This window comes from Cynocephalus volans, chromosome 4 (genome assembly GCF_027409185.1).
Source record: "Cynocephalus volans isolate mCynVol1 chromosome 4, mCynVol1.pri, whole genome shotgun sequence".
Lineage (NCBI taxonomy): Eukaryota > Metazoa > Chordata > Mammalia > Dermoptera > Cynocephalidae > Cynocephalus > Cynocephalus volans.
In genome coordinates, this window is record NC_084463.1 from 92,035,707 (window position 1) to 92,053,342 (window position 17,636).

Genomic DNA, 17,636 nt, shown 5'->3' on the forward strand with positions numbered 1-17,636 from the left:
TGTTGTGCCTGGTTGTGGGAGGGTAGTCCAGTCCCTGGCTCCATACCCCTGGTCCCTGGGTGGGTCCCAAGTCTCTGGCTCAGTGTGCCTGGTGTGGGAGGGTGGTCCGGTCCCCTTCTTGATGCCTCGGGTACCCGGGCAGGCCCTGAAGTGCTGGTGCAGTGTGCCTGGTTGTGGGAGAGAGGTCCGTTCCCCTTCTCCTTGCCTCAGGTCCCTGAGCAGGCCCCAAGGTGCTGGCTTGGTGTGCCTGGTTGTCAGAGGGGGTTCCAGTCCCCTTCTCCATGCTTTGGGTCCCCGGGCTTGCCCCAAGGCCCTGGTGCAGTTTGCCTGGAAGTGGGAGTGGGGTCTGGTCCCTGGATCCAAGCCTCCAGTTACCAGGCAGGCCCCAAGGTGCTGGTGGTGTGCCTGGGCCAGAACTAATTTTTTGTCCTTTGCTTCTAACACGAGGGAACTTCCTGTGGGAACCAGTACTTGAGCTGTGTGGTTGTTTAAATTGCTACTTTACTGCTGTTTCCCTAGGGAAGGCCTTCTGTGCAGCTCAGGGTTTAATGGTTGATCTTATACGTACTTCCGGCTCTCCAGAGACCCGGTGGATCTGTGTTCTGTAGAATCTCTGATCTGGGCCTGAGTTTTTTCATCAAACTGCACCCCATGCAATTCTGCATTCCCAACCAGTCTCCTTTGAGTGGTCCTGTGCAGACTGGGGGGCAGATCGGCTGTACTTGCTGTGTCCCAGTGTTCTCCTGGTGTTCCCATCTTGCCCACCGCCCATGTTCCAAACACTTCCCATGGTATGGGCCCTGCGCTGGTCCCTTGTGATGCCTCACTGACCTCTGAATGGCTCCCTTTTTTCTGTTGTTCTGGCTCCTCGCTCCTGCGTGGGTCCATGGGAAACCTATTAGTGGTCTTGCTGTCCTGGGGGCTGCCAAGGCCCTCTTCTCTCCTGCTGACTCCAAGTAACTCCATCTGAAAGGCACAGCTACGGCTCCTGCTCTATGTGCTCATCAGCTCAAGCCTTAAAGCAGCCATGGCCCAAAATGCTCAGAGCTGCTTTTTCTTTCTCTCATCGAGGCTTCTCCCCCTTCATGAACTCTTCAGGTCTCTCCTCCTCTTCCCCTGAGCTCCAGCGGCCCCAGTTATATTTTTACAGTTGTAAATTTGGTTGATTTGTGGGAGAGAGTGACACTGGGAACCATCTACTCCACCATCTTGACTGGAACTCTCCCTGAAACAATTTAAATGTCCATAGTAGGGAACAAGTTATTCTATGCAATAGAATAGCAGTTATCAAACTTTTTAGTCTGAGAAGCATGTTATATTCTTAAAAATTATTGAGGACCCCGAACAGCTTTAGTTTACATAAATTAAATTAATATTTATTATCATTTTAGTAATTAGAAATTTAAAAGAATTCTTATTTTAAAATAACAATAATAAATTTATTATATGTTAACATAACACTTTTTTTGGAAAAGTAACCATATTTTCCAAAACACAAAAGAATCACTGAGAAAGTTTGCATAGTTTGTATTTTTGCAAATCTCTTTAATATCTGGCTTAATGGAAGAGAGCTGTATTCTCAGGTCTGCTTCTGCATTTACTCTGCTGCAATAACACAGGTCGGGTAGCCTCTGGAAAACTCCACTGTACTCTAGTGAAAGAGAGTAAAAAAAGGAAAGTAACATTTTAGGTTATTATGAAAATAATTTTAATTTCAAGACCACCTGCCACTTTGAGAACTACTGCATTGGAATACTATGTACCTTATTTTTTGAAGGAAAAATTTTTTTATCTTTATATACAGAAAACTCAACAATGTACCTTTACCCCAGTTTAGTGGTAAATTCTTTAGCCTTTGCATTTCCCAGCTTGGCAATGTGAGCCACAGATTTTGGACCCAGAACGTTGCCTCCCCAGTGACAGCGGATCTCATCATATCTGTCATTGTAGTCGGTCCTGATAGCTTCCACCAGCTTAGCCAGAGCTCCTTGGTCTTCCGAGTTAACCTGCATGAAGGCAGTGGTGGTGTAGGTTTTCCTGTGGACTAGTCCTCCCGGTCTGGCCTTCCCCTTGGTAATGTGGTAGGGGACCTCCATCTTATGGCACAGGGCAGGCAGGAAAACAAGCATCTCACTGGGCTCCACATCATGTGTAATCACTACCTGCTGCATCTTCTTGTTCTCCACCAGAGTGGTGACAATATTAACCCCTGCTCGAAGGACAGGTGGTCTCTTTGTGGGGACATCCCCTTTGCCGGGAGCTTTCTTCTCAGCCCGAGTCAACAACAGTCTCTGCTTCTTCTCTTTCTTTGTCTCCTGTCTGTACTTGTGGGGCAGCTTAAGCAATTGAGTAGCTGCCTGGCGGTCCAAGGCCTGGGTGAACTGGTTAATCACAGGAGGCACTCAGCCGCTTATAGAGGATGGCCCTTTGTCGCTGCAGCCAGATGTAGCCGGGCCATTTGACAAGGCGCATGAGGTCCCTTTTGGGCTGGATATCCTGTCCAATGCCGAAGTTCTTAGGCTTCTTCTCAAAGACAGGGTTTACCACCTTCTTCATGACAGCAGGGACCGGGGGCCACCTTCTTCTCCTTGGCCTTCTCTCCCTTCAGTATCTTGGATGGTTGGAGGTGAGAGCCTATGTGCCTTTTTAAATGAGGAGGCTCTTTATATGCTGTTGTAGAGGATCTCTAAAATACATTGTTAAGTGACAAAAAATATAAAAGCAAGGTACAGAACCCTGTATACCAGCACTTCATTCATTTGAAAATAATCAGGGAAAAAGAATAAATATGTATGTATTTATTTGTATGTACATGTATCACTGGAAGAATATACAAAAAAAAAAAAAAAAAAACCAAGAACAAAAATTGTAACATCATCTCTGGACTGGGCAACCAAAAACCAGGAAAAAATCATTTATTTTTTTGCTTTTTGAACTTTCTGCCTTATGCAAGTATCAACTAATCAAAAAATTAAATTTATTTTTAAAGAAAAAGATTTTATTTAGATATATATTTACATTTATATACATTTATATATATTTATTTTTATATATGCTTTCTACATGCCTGGCAGATGCTCAATAAATTATATATAGCACCTTTCTATTCTGAGATAAACCATTATTTTAAAAGCTTTTTTAACAATAGGAAAAATGTAAAATAATTGAAAATCTTTTATTCTGAAAGTACATACTCTTATTAAACTGCCTCAGAATTAAATACACAGAATCCAAACATCCTGATTATGGCAGTTATTTTAAATCTTTCATTAGAATAATCATAACAATTGTGGGCATAGCCAAAAATATATCCAAAATAATGTCCAATTCATTCAGGCGATAAATAGATGAGCTACCTATCAATCAAGTGAAGAAACCTGAAGGTGAATTACAAAATTTCATAGAGCCGAAACAGCGCAAACTTTTAAAAAATGTTTAATACTAACCATTGGCTTGAACCAGTTTTTGCTGCCTATCAGTCAACTTTAAACTCTAAGGGGCTTATAGCAACACATATTTTTTTCCTGTCTTATAGGTCTGTACATTGCCTATGGCTCCGCTGGGCGTGGCTGGACTCAGTTGGGCTTGACTCCAACATGCTGGCTAAATTCAAGGCTGTTTCCCATATTTTTTCTTTCTCCCTGGACCAGTGGCTACCTAGGACATGTTCTTTTCATGAAGGGTCACTGGAGTCCAAGAGAATAAGCAGAAACATAAGATGCCTCTCTTGAGGTCTTGGCCTGGAACTGGCACTTGTCACTTTGGCCCATGTCTCATTGACCAAAATAAGTTACAAGGCCAAGCACACCACTAGTTGGGAGGAGGGGAGATGTCCTTTGCCTGCTCTAGTAGGTGACATTAAAGAGTTATGTGGTAAGGATGAAGATGTAGAATTCTAATACAGGAAGGTCATGAAGCATTGGAAACAATAATTCAATCTATCATATCATTTTAAAAGAGCTAAATTTGCTCCTTAACAGCTCAAGAATAATGACTCTAGGTATATACAGCCCAAGACACAAAATCTCTGATCCACAACCTCATTCTGCCGAGCCAGTAACCTTAGTTTCCTTAGATTGGTAAATATAGAAACAATGAAGTAAATCAAATCCATATAGGAATAATCTGTGTACTTTTGGTATTTAATGAACTCTTTGGAGAAGAGAGCAAGATAGTGGCAGCAGTAGGGGTTTGTAGCCAGGGTGAGCTGCTGCCTTGCTCTGGCCCCAGACTGGTCCCTCAGCCTTTCTGTCTTGTCGAATATGGCAGCTCAAGGTGCCTTGACTACCACACACACTGCGGCATGGAAGATGGGAAGATCCAGCAGCAGAATTTTTGCTGAGTGTGTGGCAGAGCATAAAACTGAAGGCTTGGCTAGGTAGCAAAGACAGGGTCTTGTGGTGTGTAGGTCTCAACATGCTGATAGAAGATAGTCCTCTATTATACACAGAATCTATCTTTCCTTCAGAACATTTGAAAACAAATGAAATGAAGCTAATTAAACATGCAACCCATCCTCGGTCAACTCAAATATTGACTGGATCAAAGTGATCAGCTTCTCATCCTAGATGCCTGACAGAAAAAGGGCATTGGAAGAAGAGTCAAAAAAAAAAAAAAAAAAAAAAGAAAAAAGAAAAGACATGTCTTGGGAAGGGAGAGTGGAGGCTTAATATATACCCCAGTCTCTATGGCTTTTTAAACAATGATTAAAAATTAATAGACACAAGAAGAAGCAGGCAGTGTGACCCAAAATCAAGAAGGAAAAAAGTCAATAGAAGCAAATGAGTCAGATGTTGGATTAACCCACAAGTATGTTAATAAACTATTATAAATATGTTAAAGAAATTTGAAAAAATGAGTGGAAAGAGAAAGAATTTCAACAGAGAAATGAATCTGTCTCTTAAAAAAGAAAAGAAAAAGAACCAAACGGAAATCACAGAAATAAAAGAAACATAAGTTAAAAATGTAACTCAATACACTTCCGGCTATTATTTCCTAGTCATCTTGATTAGACATGTGAGATAGTTTAGTAGACAACTGATAGAGACATGAGAAACACTTTGATCTCATCACAACACACTAACATTCTAGCTCTTAAGTGAATTATTTCCTCAGAAGATTTGCTTCATTTACTTTCTGTTGGTGCATATTTTACCTTTTACCAAAAAATTATGAATGCATCCTGTTTTGAACTCATCACCTCCTGCATACTGTCATTATCTAGAACATTTCAGATGGGTTTCTATAACAAAGAAACAAATACACATATTTATTTTTAAAATAGTTTTGATGTTTACAGATTAATCCAGAAAAATCAGCTGCCCCATGATATCATCTATTTATTCATTTTAAATCAAAGGAAAATTCTGATTGTAAGATTACATGGTTTTATTTGTTCCATCCTTGAGATGATTATTTTTTTAAAAATTGTTTTTACTCTACCCGTTACAAATCAAAGGCCTCATCAACCAAAGTCTCTAAGAACTTGCTAACTCTAAACCAGAATTGTACCACCATGCCTCAGATAATCTACTTACATCTTTTATGTTATGCTGAAAGAAGTCTCATTATATTTTAGGTGGATGGTGTTATTTAAATAAATTGTATATTACATCAACTTAGGTAAGTCATTTTTTAAAATTACTATTTATAATTTTAGAGAATTCAGTATTTTAGAGAATTTGATACTTAGCCTTACAATTCCTAATTAAAAATGTGTAATTGAGTAATTGATTTTAGACTCATAAAATAATTTTACTGTTTATAAATAGTATTGCAATATTTAAAAGAACTTAAGAACTTGGAAAGATTTTGCTCACGACGTCAAGCATTTAAAGTGCTTAAAACAGAATAGAATGTATTGAATTTATAAATGCAACTTAAAGGTTTAAAGACATTCAGTTAACTAAGTTGGAAACAGATTTAATTATTTGATGAAGATTTGTTCATTGACGTGGAATTGATTAAACATTAATCAGGTAATTTTTAATATTTTCTAGGTATATAGTAGAATAATTGATTTTATTTTAATTCACAGTCAGATGAAAACTACTCTTCTTCAATTATCATCTTAATATACTGAATACTAATTTTTAAAAACTCACAAAAGTCTTTTATATGTAAAATAGCCACTCTAGGACAGTCTAAAAATTTACATTAACCTCCACCACGCCCATACTCTTTCCTCCCCCTCCCACCCTATTTCCCTCTCTCTTCCCCTCTCCGCCTCCCCCCAACTGCTCTGTAACAACATCTTAGAATGGAAAAATATAAGAATATTAATAAATAAATAAAGTTTTAAAAATTAAATTAAATTAAAATAAAATTAAAATTCACATTAACAAAGTCCTTGGTTGAATCAGATTAAGTAATAAAAATTAAACATATCTCTGATTAATGGGAACAAATATATCAATCTTTCATTTAAATACAACAATTATCAGCTTGTTAGAAACCTTAGGATACATTCTTGATAGCCTGATGTGCTTCACTCAAAATCACCCAAGAACTAAGAGGCTAAGCAGTGTAGGGTGGGTTCCTACTTTCTTCACTTTGCAGCCAGAACCATCATTCTAAGCATCTGCAGCAAATGCTTAAACCCTTCTAAGGCTACCCATTGCCCCTCAAGTTCCAAATCCTACAAGGTAGCTCTCACTCTGGCCCTTGCCTACCCCATAAACCCCAGAAAAACAGTCTTCCCTGGTTCTTTATATTCCAGTCACATAAGCCTTTAGCCCAACCAAAGCTCTGAGCCTCTTCCTTTCTCAGGGCTTTAGTAATGCCTTTCCCTCTGCTTGGACTGTTTACCCCAGGATTCCCTCCTACAACACACATGGCTACTGTCAACTACCCAAAAGAGGCCTTCCCTGACCCTTCAAACTAGGTTAGGGACCCCTGGTTTTAAGACTTTGACAAAGCTTAATAGAAATCGTATCTCTTTGTCATAGGTTGTTTAGGCAACCTTAACCCATCCCCTCTGAAGTATATTTAGGTTGTTTATAGTATTTTGCTATTATAAACAGTGACTCACTTAACATCTTTGTATACTGACATACTACAACAGATGCTGTTTGTACTCTTCTGATATTCCCTTGGCATTCACTGTTTCCTTAAACGTGGTGATCTCTTTACTTCAAGCACTTGTGTCTCTGCCTTGGGCTTTCTCAGTGAGAGGAGAGAGCTTGGTCCACACATGGGCACAGCATTAACAACAACTCTCCCCAGCAGCCACCGTCCAATAATGGATAGGAATTTGTGAATAACTATCCCAATTACTTGGGTAAGACACCTCTAAGGCAAATTTTATATTGTCTCCCTTAGTAAGATTAAGCCCAGTTGCCCACAGTCAACTGTAACCTATTAATCAATCCTGCAGCCTGTGTTGGCTTCTTTCCCTCCCCTCTCTCATTTGCCCACTCTTTCGTCAGTTACTCTGGGGCCACTTACTTACACTCAAATAAACTACTTACACTCAAATTCTTGTCTCAGGAAGAAGACAACCTAAAACATTAGCTTTGCTTACTTAGAATCACTCAATAATTACTAAAGTAAAATTGCCTTTAAAAAAATAGAGGTTTTTTTTGTGTGTGTGTGGCTGGCCTATATGGGGTTCCAAACTCTTGACCTTGATGTTATAGCACCACACTCTAACCGATTGAGCTAACTGGCCAGTCAAAAGGTTAAGCATTTTAAATTTAGATATATAATGCCACATGGCTTTCCAAAAAAGTTAGTATAAGGAATGCCTATTTAGCAAGGACCATTTAAAATTTTTAACTTTTTAACATTTATCCTATTTTATTTCATATAGAATTTGATTTTTTTTTTTTTGGCAGCTGGCCAGCATAGGGATCCAAATCCTGGACCTTGGTATTATAAGCACCACTATATAAAATTAGAGACACATTTCTAGCAATGAGCAACTGTTAGCCAAATTATTTGCTAGCATCTTTTGATAACTTGTTAAGAGAATGAGAGCTTTCTAGTCAGGTAAACCCAGGTTAGAGTCCCACATCTCGCTTTTTAACTTGTGCGTTAATCTTACTTGTTAACTATGTGACCTTGGCAAGTTATTGACATCTCTAAACATCATTTTCTTTACAACTAAAACAATCCAGAAAAAGCAAAAAACAATTTCATATGTTATTTGAGAATCAAATGTGATGATACATTTTTTAAAAAGCAAAAAAGAAATTTAGTATAGTGCATAGCAACTAGTGAGAGCCCAATAAACGGTAATTATCACTGTCACTGTAGAGAAAGAGCAATGACATTCATATTCATGTCCTGTAGTAGTAACCACAGTACCTGTGGCCTAGAAGATGCCCAAATGTTATTCAATTGAATTACCTAATCTACATAGTTCCTGTAGAGATCAAAAGACAGAATGTGTATAAAAGTGTTTTGAAAACTGGAAAATACTGGACAAACCTGTTCCCTACCAATTGGTCAAAGCCTCACTTTTTTCAGAGAATAGTTGGCTAGATGTGTGTCACTCTTCCTGTTCTTCTCTAAAATCAGTATTTTGAGGCTTTTTTAGACATCATTCTATGTGAAACTGCCATTTCTCCACCCATTCTGCTTGCAGCTGCCCCACTTAGCTGTCAGGAGCAACTGTTTTCAGCATGGAATCCTACTGCCAATCATCCCCAATCAAACTCGACCAGGCCAGTGGGTTTGTGCCATGAGCAGTCAGATTGCAGCCAAAAGTACAGAGTTTTGATCGGGAGATCTTGACACAGTCTATATTTCAAATATTCAGATATTTTAAACTGATTTTTGTAAATTGTTATATTCCTTTTTATATAAATTTATTATTAGAAATATATTTATTCATTCCTTAGATTTTTATTAAATGCCTATCTTGAGATAAGCACTATTACAATTTTGAACAAGGCAGACATGATCTTTGTCCTCATGTAGCTTACACCTTGTAAATACTTAAATACTAGAAATGATTTAATTTTTGTGCTTTTGCATGACTTTCCATATGAATAAATTTACAATTTGGAAAAACAGTTTTTCAAAGCTTATATCCAGATTTTTTATTTTTTTATTTTAACATTTACTTGTACATATTTGTGGGGTACAGTGTGTTGTTTCAATATATGCATCTACGGCACAACAATTCACTTAGGGTAGATAGCATAGTTTGTACCTGTTAGTCCAGCACTTCTCCCCGCAATGCCCCTCCCTCCCAGCCTCTGGTAACTATTATTCTACTCTCTACTTCCATTACAACCACTTTTTTTTTTTTTTAGATTCCACATATGAGTGATATAATGCCGTATTTGTCTTTCTGTGCCTGACTGATTTCACTTAACATGATGGTTTCTGGTTCCATCCATGTTGCTGCAAATGATAGGATATCATTTTTTAAAATAACTGAATGGTATTCCATTGTGTATATATACCACAGTTTTTTTAATACAGTCACTCATTGATGGGCTTTTAGGTTGATTCCATCTCTTGGCTATTGTGAATAATATTGCAATGAACATGGGAGTGCAGGTGTCTTTTTGATATATTGATTTCATTTCCTTGGGTATATACCCTGTAGTGGGATAGCTGGGTCATAAGACAGATCTATTTTTAGTTCTCTGAGTAAGCTCCATACTGTTTTCCACAATGACTGTACCACTTTACAATCCTACCAACAATGTAGGAGGGTTCCCTTTTCTCTGCATCCTCCGCAGCGTTTTTTGTTTCCTGTCTTGCTGATAATAGCCTTTCTAACTGGGGTGAGATTATATCTCATTGTGGTTTCAATTTGCATTTCCAAGATGATTAGTGATATTGAGCATTTTTTCATGTGTTCATTGGCCATTTGTATGTCTTTTTTTGAGAAATGTCTGTTCAGTTCCTTTGCTCATTTTTTAATTGGTTATTTGTTTTTTGTTTTTGCTATTGAGTTGTTTGAGTTCTTTATATATTCTGGATATTAGCCCCTTGCCTAATGTGTAGTTTACAAACACTTTCTCTCATTCTGTAGGTTGTCTCTTCACTTTGATGATTGTGTTATTTGCTGTGCAAAAGCTTTCTAATTTGATGTAGTCCCATTTGTCTATTGTTGCTTTAGTTGCCTGTGCCTTTGTAGTCTTGCTCAAAAAAGCATTACCCATTCCCATTTCATGTAGCATTTCCCCTATGTTTTCTTCTAGCAGTTTCATATTTTCCTGTTTTAAATTTAGGTCTTTAATCCATTTGGAGTTGATTTTTGTTTATGGTGAGAGACAGGGGTCTAGTTTCAATCTTCTGCATGTGGATATCAGTTTTCCTAGCACCATTTATTGAAGAGCCTGTCATTTCTCCACTGTATGTCCTTGGCACATTTTTCAAAAATCATTTGGCTATAAGCATGTGGGTTTGTTGCTGGGCTATTTTGTTCCATCGGTCTATTTGTCTGTTTTTATGCAAGTACTATGTTGTTTTGGTTACTACAGCCTGGTAGTACATTTTGAAGTCAAGAATTATGATGTCTCCAACTTTGTTCTTTTTGTTCAAGATTGCTTTAGCTATATAGAGTCTTTTGTGGTTCCATACAAATTTTTAGATAATTTTCTTCTATTTCTGTGAAGAATGTTGTTAATATTTTGATAGGGATTGCATCAAATCTATAGATTGCTTTGGGTAATATGAACATTTTGATGATGTTAAATCTTCCTACCCAAGAACATGGGATATCTTTCCATTTATTTGTGTCCTGTTCAATTTTTTTTTAACCAATGTTTTATAGTTTTCATTGTACGAATCTTTCACCTCCTTGGTTAAACTTATTTCTAGATCTCTCTCTCTCTTTTTTTTGGTTGCTATTGTGGATGGGATTATTTTCTTGATTTCTTCTTCAGCTATTTTGTTATTGGCATATAGGAAAGCTATTGATTCTTGTGTGTTGATTTTGCATCCTGCCACTATACTGAATTCATTTATTAGTTCTAGTAATTTTTTGGTGGAGTGTTTAGGGTTTTCTATGTATAGGGTCATGTCATCTGCAGATAGGGCTAGTTTGACTTCCTCCTTTCCAATTTGTATGCCCTTTATTGCTTTCTCTTGCCTTATTGCACTGGCTAGAACTTCCAGTACTAATGTTGAATAGGAGTGGGGAAAGTGGGCATCCTCATCTTGTTCCAGAACTTAGAAAAAAAGCCTCCAATTTCTGTTCATCCAGTATGCTATTAGCTGTGGGTTTGTCATACATGGCCTTCATTGGGTTGAGGTGCATTCCCAATATACCTCATTTGTTAAGTGTTTTTATCATGAAGCAGTGTTGGATTTTATCCAAGACTTTTTCTGTGTCTATTGAAATAATCATATGCCTTTTTTTTCTTCATTCTGTTGATGTGATGTATCACATTTTTTGATTTGTGTTTGTTGAACCATCCTTGCATCCCTGGGATGAATCCCACTTGATCTTGGTGAATGATCTTTTTAATGTGTTGTTGGATTCTGTTTGCCAGTATTTTTGTTGAGGATCTTCACTCTGTGTTCATTAGTTTTTTTGTTGTGTCTTTTTCTGGTTTTGATATGAGGGTAATACTGGCATTGAGAATGAGTTTGGAAGTATTCCCTCCTCTTCAATTTTTTGGAAGAGTTTGAGAAGAATTGGTATTAGTTCTTATTAAAATGTTTGATAGAATTTGGCAGTTAAGCTATCTGGTCCTGGGGTTTTCTTTATTTTAAGAAAGACTTTATTACTGCTTCAATCTCATTACTCATTATTGGTCTGCTTAGGTTTTCTAGTTCTTCTTGATTCAACTTTGGTAAATTGTACGTGTCCAGGAATTTATCCATTTCTTATAGGTTTTCCAATTTGTTTGCATAAAGTTGTTCATAGTAGTCTCTTAGGATTCTTTGTGTTTCTGTGGTATCAGTTGTAATGTCTTCTTTTTCATTTCTGATTTTATTTATTTGAATCTTCTCTCTTTTTTCCTTCACTAGTCTAGTCTAGCTAAAGGTTTATTGATTTTGTTTACCTTTCTGAAAAACCAGTCTTTGTTTCAGTGATCTCCTGTATTGTTCTTTAAATCTCTAATTTACTTATTTCTGCTCTGATTTTTGTTATTTCTTTCCTTCTCCTGATTTTAGGTTTGGTTTTTTGCTGTTTTTCTATTTCCTTGAGGTGTAATACTAGGTTGTTTATTTGGAGTCTTTCTTCTTTTTTGATGTAGACATTTACTGCTATAAACTTTCTTCTTAGAACTACTCTCACTGTATCCCAAAGGTTCTGGTATGTTTTCATTTTCTTTTGTCCCAGGAATTAAGTTTCCTTTTAAATTTTTCCTTTGACCCATTCATTGTTTAGGAGCATTTTGTTTAATTTTCACATATTTGTCCAGTTTCTAGTGTCCCTTTTGTTGCTGATTTCTAGTTTTATTCTGTTGTGGTTGGATAAGGTAGTTGATATAATTTCAATTTTTTAAAATTTGTTATGACTTGTTTTGTGACCTAACATATGGTCTATTATAGAGAATGTTCCATGTGCTGCTGAGAAGAATGTGTATTCTGCAGCTGTTAAATTAAATGTTCTGTAAATGTTCATTAAGTCCAATTGGCCTAGAATACAAACTAATTCTGTTTCTTGGTTAATTTTGTCTGGATGCTCTGTCCTTTGCTGAAAGTGGGCATCCCCAACTATTACTGTGTTGTAGTCTATCTCTCCCATTAGATCTAATAGTAATTGCTTTACATAACTGGGTCCTCTGGAGTTGAGTGCATATACATTTAGAATTGTTATCCTCTTGTTGAATCAATCCCTTTACCATTATATAATGGCTTTCCTTAACATTTTTACTTTCCTTGGCTTGAAGTCTATTTTATCTGATATAAGTATAGCTACTCCTGCTCTTTTTTTGGTTTCCATTTGCATGAACTATCTTTTATCCTTCCCTTCATTTTCAGTTGATGTGTGTCTGTATAGGTGAAGTGAGTTTCTTGTACGCAGCATATTGTTGGTTCTTGTTTTATAATCCATTGAGCCACTCTGTGTCTTTTAATTGGGGCATTTAATCCATTTACATTTAGAGTTTTATTGATATATAGGGACTTGTTAGGGCCATTTTCTTACTTTTTTTCTGGTTGTTTCGTAGATCTTTTTTTCCAGTCTTTTTTTTTTTTTTTTTTTTTTTTTTGAGCAGTGTGAGGTAGCTGGCTAGTAGGGGGATCTGAACCCATGACCTTGGTGTTGTAAGGCTGTGCTCTAATCAACTGAGCTAACCAGTCAGGCCCCCTTTTCTCTAGTCTTACTGTCTTCCTTTGTGGTTGAATGGTTTTCTCTTCAGTATATTTTGATTTCTCACTATTTATTATTAGTATGTGTCTTCTAAGTTTTTGTGTCATGGTTACCATTAGGCTTACCAAAAAAATCTTATAGTTATATCAGATTATTTTAGACTAATAGCAACTTAACTTTGATGTCTAAGAAAAAGGCAGAAACCAAAGCCAACTCTATGCTTTCACATTTTTCCCTCCACTTTTTGACATTTTGTTGTTTTAAGTAACATCTTTTAATATTACATAGCTCTTGTACAGTTATTGTATTGGTTATTGGCTTGTTAGGTTTGTCCTTTAGTCTTCATACTAAGGATATAAGTGGTTTATTCACCACCCTTACAACATTGGGGTATTCTGAGGTGGTCTGTGTATTTACTTTACTAATGAATTATGTACCTTCAGATGTTTTCTTGCTACTCCTTAGGTTGTCTTCTTTTAGACTGAAGAACTCCCTTTAGCATCTCTTGTAAGGCAGGTCTAGTTTTGATGAATTCTCTTAGCTTTTGTTTGTCTGAGAAAGACTTTATTTCTCCTTCATATGTGAAAGTTAGTTTTGCTGGATACAGAATTATTGGTTGATGGTCTTTTTCCTTCAGAACTTTGAATATATCATTCCATTCTCTTCTGGCCAGTAGGGTTTCTACTGAGAAATCAAATGAGAGATGTATCTGGGCTCTTTTTAATATTATCTATTTCTTTCCTCTTGCTGCTTTCAATATTCTTTGTCTTAGATTTTTAACAATTTGATTATGATGTGCCTTGGGATGTTTTTCCTTGGGGTGAATATAATTGGCAACCTCTGGGCTTCCTTTACCTGGATGATGTCATCTTTCTCCAAACTTGGGAAAAATTCAGCCATTATGTCCTTGAATATGCTTTCTACATCTCTTTCTTTTTCCTCTCCTTCAGATGTTACCATTATGCAGAAGTTATTTCACTTGAGGGAGCCCCATATTTGCTATATTTCATTTTTATTTTTATTTTTATTTTTGCTCCTCTGATCGGATAATTTTGTGTATTCTGTCTTCAAGCTCACTAATTCGTTCCTCTGTTTGGGCAAGTCTGCTGTTGGAGTTTTTCTACTGAATTTTTTTATTTCAGGTAATGTATTCTTTATTTCTAGAATTTCTATTTGGTTTTTTAAAGTTGATTCTGTTCCTTTGTCAGGTTTCTCATTCTGCTCCTGAATTATTTCCCAGATTTAATCTTTAAATCTGTATTTTCTTGTGACTCCCTGAACATCCTTAAGAAGGTTATTCTGAATTCTCTCAGATTTTTCATGTATCTGCTGTTCTTCTGGCCCTGTAGCTGGTGTTTTGCTTGTTTCCTTTGGTGATGTCATATTTCTCTGTTCTTTTCTAGATCATTGTATCTTTACATTAATGACTGGGCATTTGAGGAAACTGCTATCTCTTCCAGGTTTCATAGGTGTTCTTTGGTGGTGGTAGACATTTACTGGTTAGTATCAGAGCTTTGTCTCTGGTCTGTGGGTTTTTTTCCCATCCTGTGGTGGACTATTAGTTACCACTCACTTAAACTCTGGACTGGAATTAATTTTCTGTGCTGTGGTTAATTCCCAAATTGGGGGAACTTCCTGAGGGGAACAGAACTTGATCTCTGTGCTTGAGCTAAATTACCACTTTGCTGATGATTCTCTGAGGAAGGCTTTTTGTGTGAATCAGATTTTAATTGTTGGCTTTCTAAGCACTTCTGGGTCTTGTGAGGTCACCACAGACACAACTGGGCTGTGTGGAAATTTTGGCCCAGGACTGAGTCTTTCCTGCAAACTGCACCCCCTGCAGTTCTATCACCCTGACTGGTCTCTACTGAGTGGTGCCCATGCCAATCTGAAGGCATATCTGCTACCCACACTGAACCCCAATGTTCCCCTGGCAGGTCAGCCTCCCCTCCCCACTCTGCACTCCAAGTGTTTCCTGTGGGACTCCCATGCATGAGTCCCTCACAATGATGCTCTGGCCTCTGAGTGGCTCCTTCCTCAGCTGAGCTGCAAGGGAAACTTACCAGTGGCTTTGCTGGCTTGGGATCTAGTATGATGTGCTCCAAAGCTCTCTTCTCCCCTGCAGACTCCAAGTAGCTTCATGCAAAGGGCACCACTGCAGCTTTGTCATGTCCTGTTAGCCACTGCATGTGCTGCAGTTACTCCCTGCCTCACATCACACCAGCCCAGAAGAAGTCAGGGCTTAGAATGTTCAAAGTGGTCCCTCCTCCTTCTCACCGTAGCCTCTCACACCTTCACAAACTCTGCAGGACTTTCCTCTTCTACCCCTGAGCTCCTGTGGTTCCAGGATAGCAGTTTTGCTTCTTAATAGTTGTAAATTGATTGGATGGGGGTAGGAGAGCGACACCAGAGATCATCTATTCAGCCATCTTGATGACATCACTCAGGTTTTTTGTTTTTAAAAACACAGTTACTTTAGCTGTGGAGCAGTGTGAAGGACCGTAACTTTCCCAATAGTTCTCTCAGAAGGAGGAGGTGGAAGAAGAAAGAGAAATTTTCTTTTAAAACCAGGCACTGCACTTAAATTATCTAATTAAATCATAATAACTCATGAGGAAGATGTTCTTATCTCCATTTTAAGAAGAAAAACTGAAACTCAGAGAGGCTCATAATCTTGACGTTGTCTACCACTAACAAATGTCATTACTAAAATTAGATCCTAGTGTTTCCTGATTTCCCAACCCAAGCTCTTTCTCCAACCTTATTCTTCCACAAATCAAGCAACCAACTATTAAGCCAAATAAGTAGTATTGAATATTATGTGCTCTGCGTGGGATACTAAAGAATATGGATCTTAAACTCAAGGGGCTTAAATCTGGTTGTGACACGAAAATAATGTGAACTAAGCTATGTAACTCCAAGCATAATAAGAGTTCCAAGAAAATATATGTAATGTGGGCTTGAGTAGTTTAAGACAGTTTGCTAGAAAATATGTGAATTGCCCTGAACTCTCCCAGGCATCTGTATTTTCCACACTACTACGGGACATCTGATCACATTATATTCAGTTAGTTTTCTTGCTTTCCTTCCCTCCAAGAATGTGAGCTCTGTGAGGTCAGGAACTGTGTTGGTGTATCATACCTTTGTGTCCCCATAATATAACACAATGCCTACTACTTAATAGATACTAGGGATGTGAGAAAAATTGAACTCAACTGAGATGGCTCTTGAGAACTGGGTATGAAAGGATGATCTAAGATTAACAAGAGAAGAATGTTGTAGTGGGAGCAAGAGTGGGGGCAAAGGTGAGGAAGTAAGATTGAATGTGGTGTGTGGGGTAGAAGTAGTCTGAAGGCCATGTTACAGTGCTAATGGGCATACCTGTGAGCTGGAAAGGAAACCTTCCCACTTTAGAAAGCTAATCTGAGAGTATAGGCCCCATAAAGGAACTGGGAAAAGGTAGTCACAACCATCATGAAAACAAAAGCAAACAGGAGCACCATAGAAACTTGCAAAATGCTCATGATCTCCCAACGACAACATGACAACATGGACCCTCTGTGTGCAGCCAACCCAGAGGAGTCAGCCTGTGGCAATCACCTCATCAGTGCTGCTAGACTGCATTCCAGGGCTGCATTAATGATTCCATCTTTCTGTTTGATCCTAACTATAGCTCTAGGTGAGGCCCAACAAAACATCCCTGAGTGCTGAGGGTAGCCAATTAGAAGGCACTTCATTCATTACAATCTTCCCCTGCCCCTTCTTCTACCTTTCCCACTAAATCATGTCTGCCCCCATTGGCTGAGTAGCTAAGTTCTTCAGCCTACTAGAGCAAATCAAGGTCAGACTCAAAGGACCAGAGAAAAATAGAATGGGTGTTATACTGTTTCTCACTGTACTAAGAAAAGACCCAAATTTGAGAAGTAGAGGGGAGGGGTCTTTCACGTACAGGAGCTGTTTAGCCCAAGTTTCAAACACAAGGAAGCCTCAGATTTTGGCTGCTATGTAGTGTGGAATTTTCAGGGAGCAGGAAAAGGGCTTGTCATAAATATTAATCCTAAATAAAATGTATGAATCCCTATGACAAGCTGTCTCAGAGAGTAGAAGACTGATTCAGGATGAAGGGCCTCAAAATTTGAAAGCTGCCCCAGCTTCATGGAGGCTCTTTCCAGGTATAAGAACAGGGAAAACAGACCTAAACTACAGCATAGTTATTTTCGTGCCTAGAGAACCGGAAGGAGAATTTTCTGGGGATTATTGTCTTAATAAGGATAAACTCTCTACCTGGGCAGTTTTAAGTTTGCTCTTGCCTGAAGCCTAACAGTTTAGTTTTGCTCAAAACTGTTGACTTGATCCTCACACCAGACCTGAGACATCATTATATCTGTTTATAGATGAGTCAGATGTT

General features: G+C 38.0%; 1 pseudogene; it reads right to left on the bottom strand.

The window, feature by feature from the left end:
* Positions 1-1,823: 1,823 nt before the first annotated feature.
* On the bottom strand, positions 1,824-14,188 carry LOC134376265 (large ribosomal subunit protein eL8-like; annotated as a pseudogene).
* Positions 14,189-17,636: the final 3,448 nt, after the last annotated feature.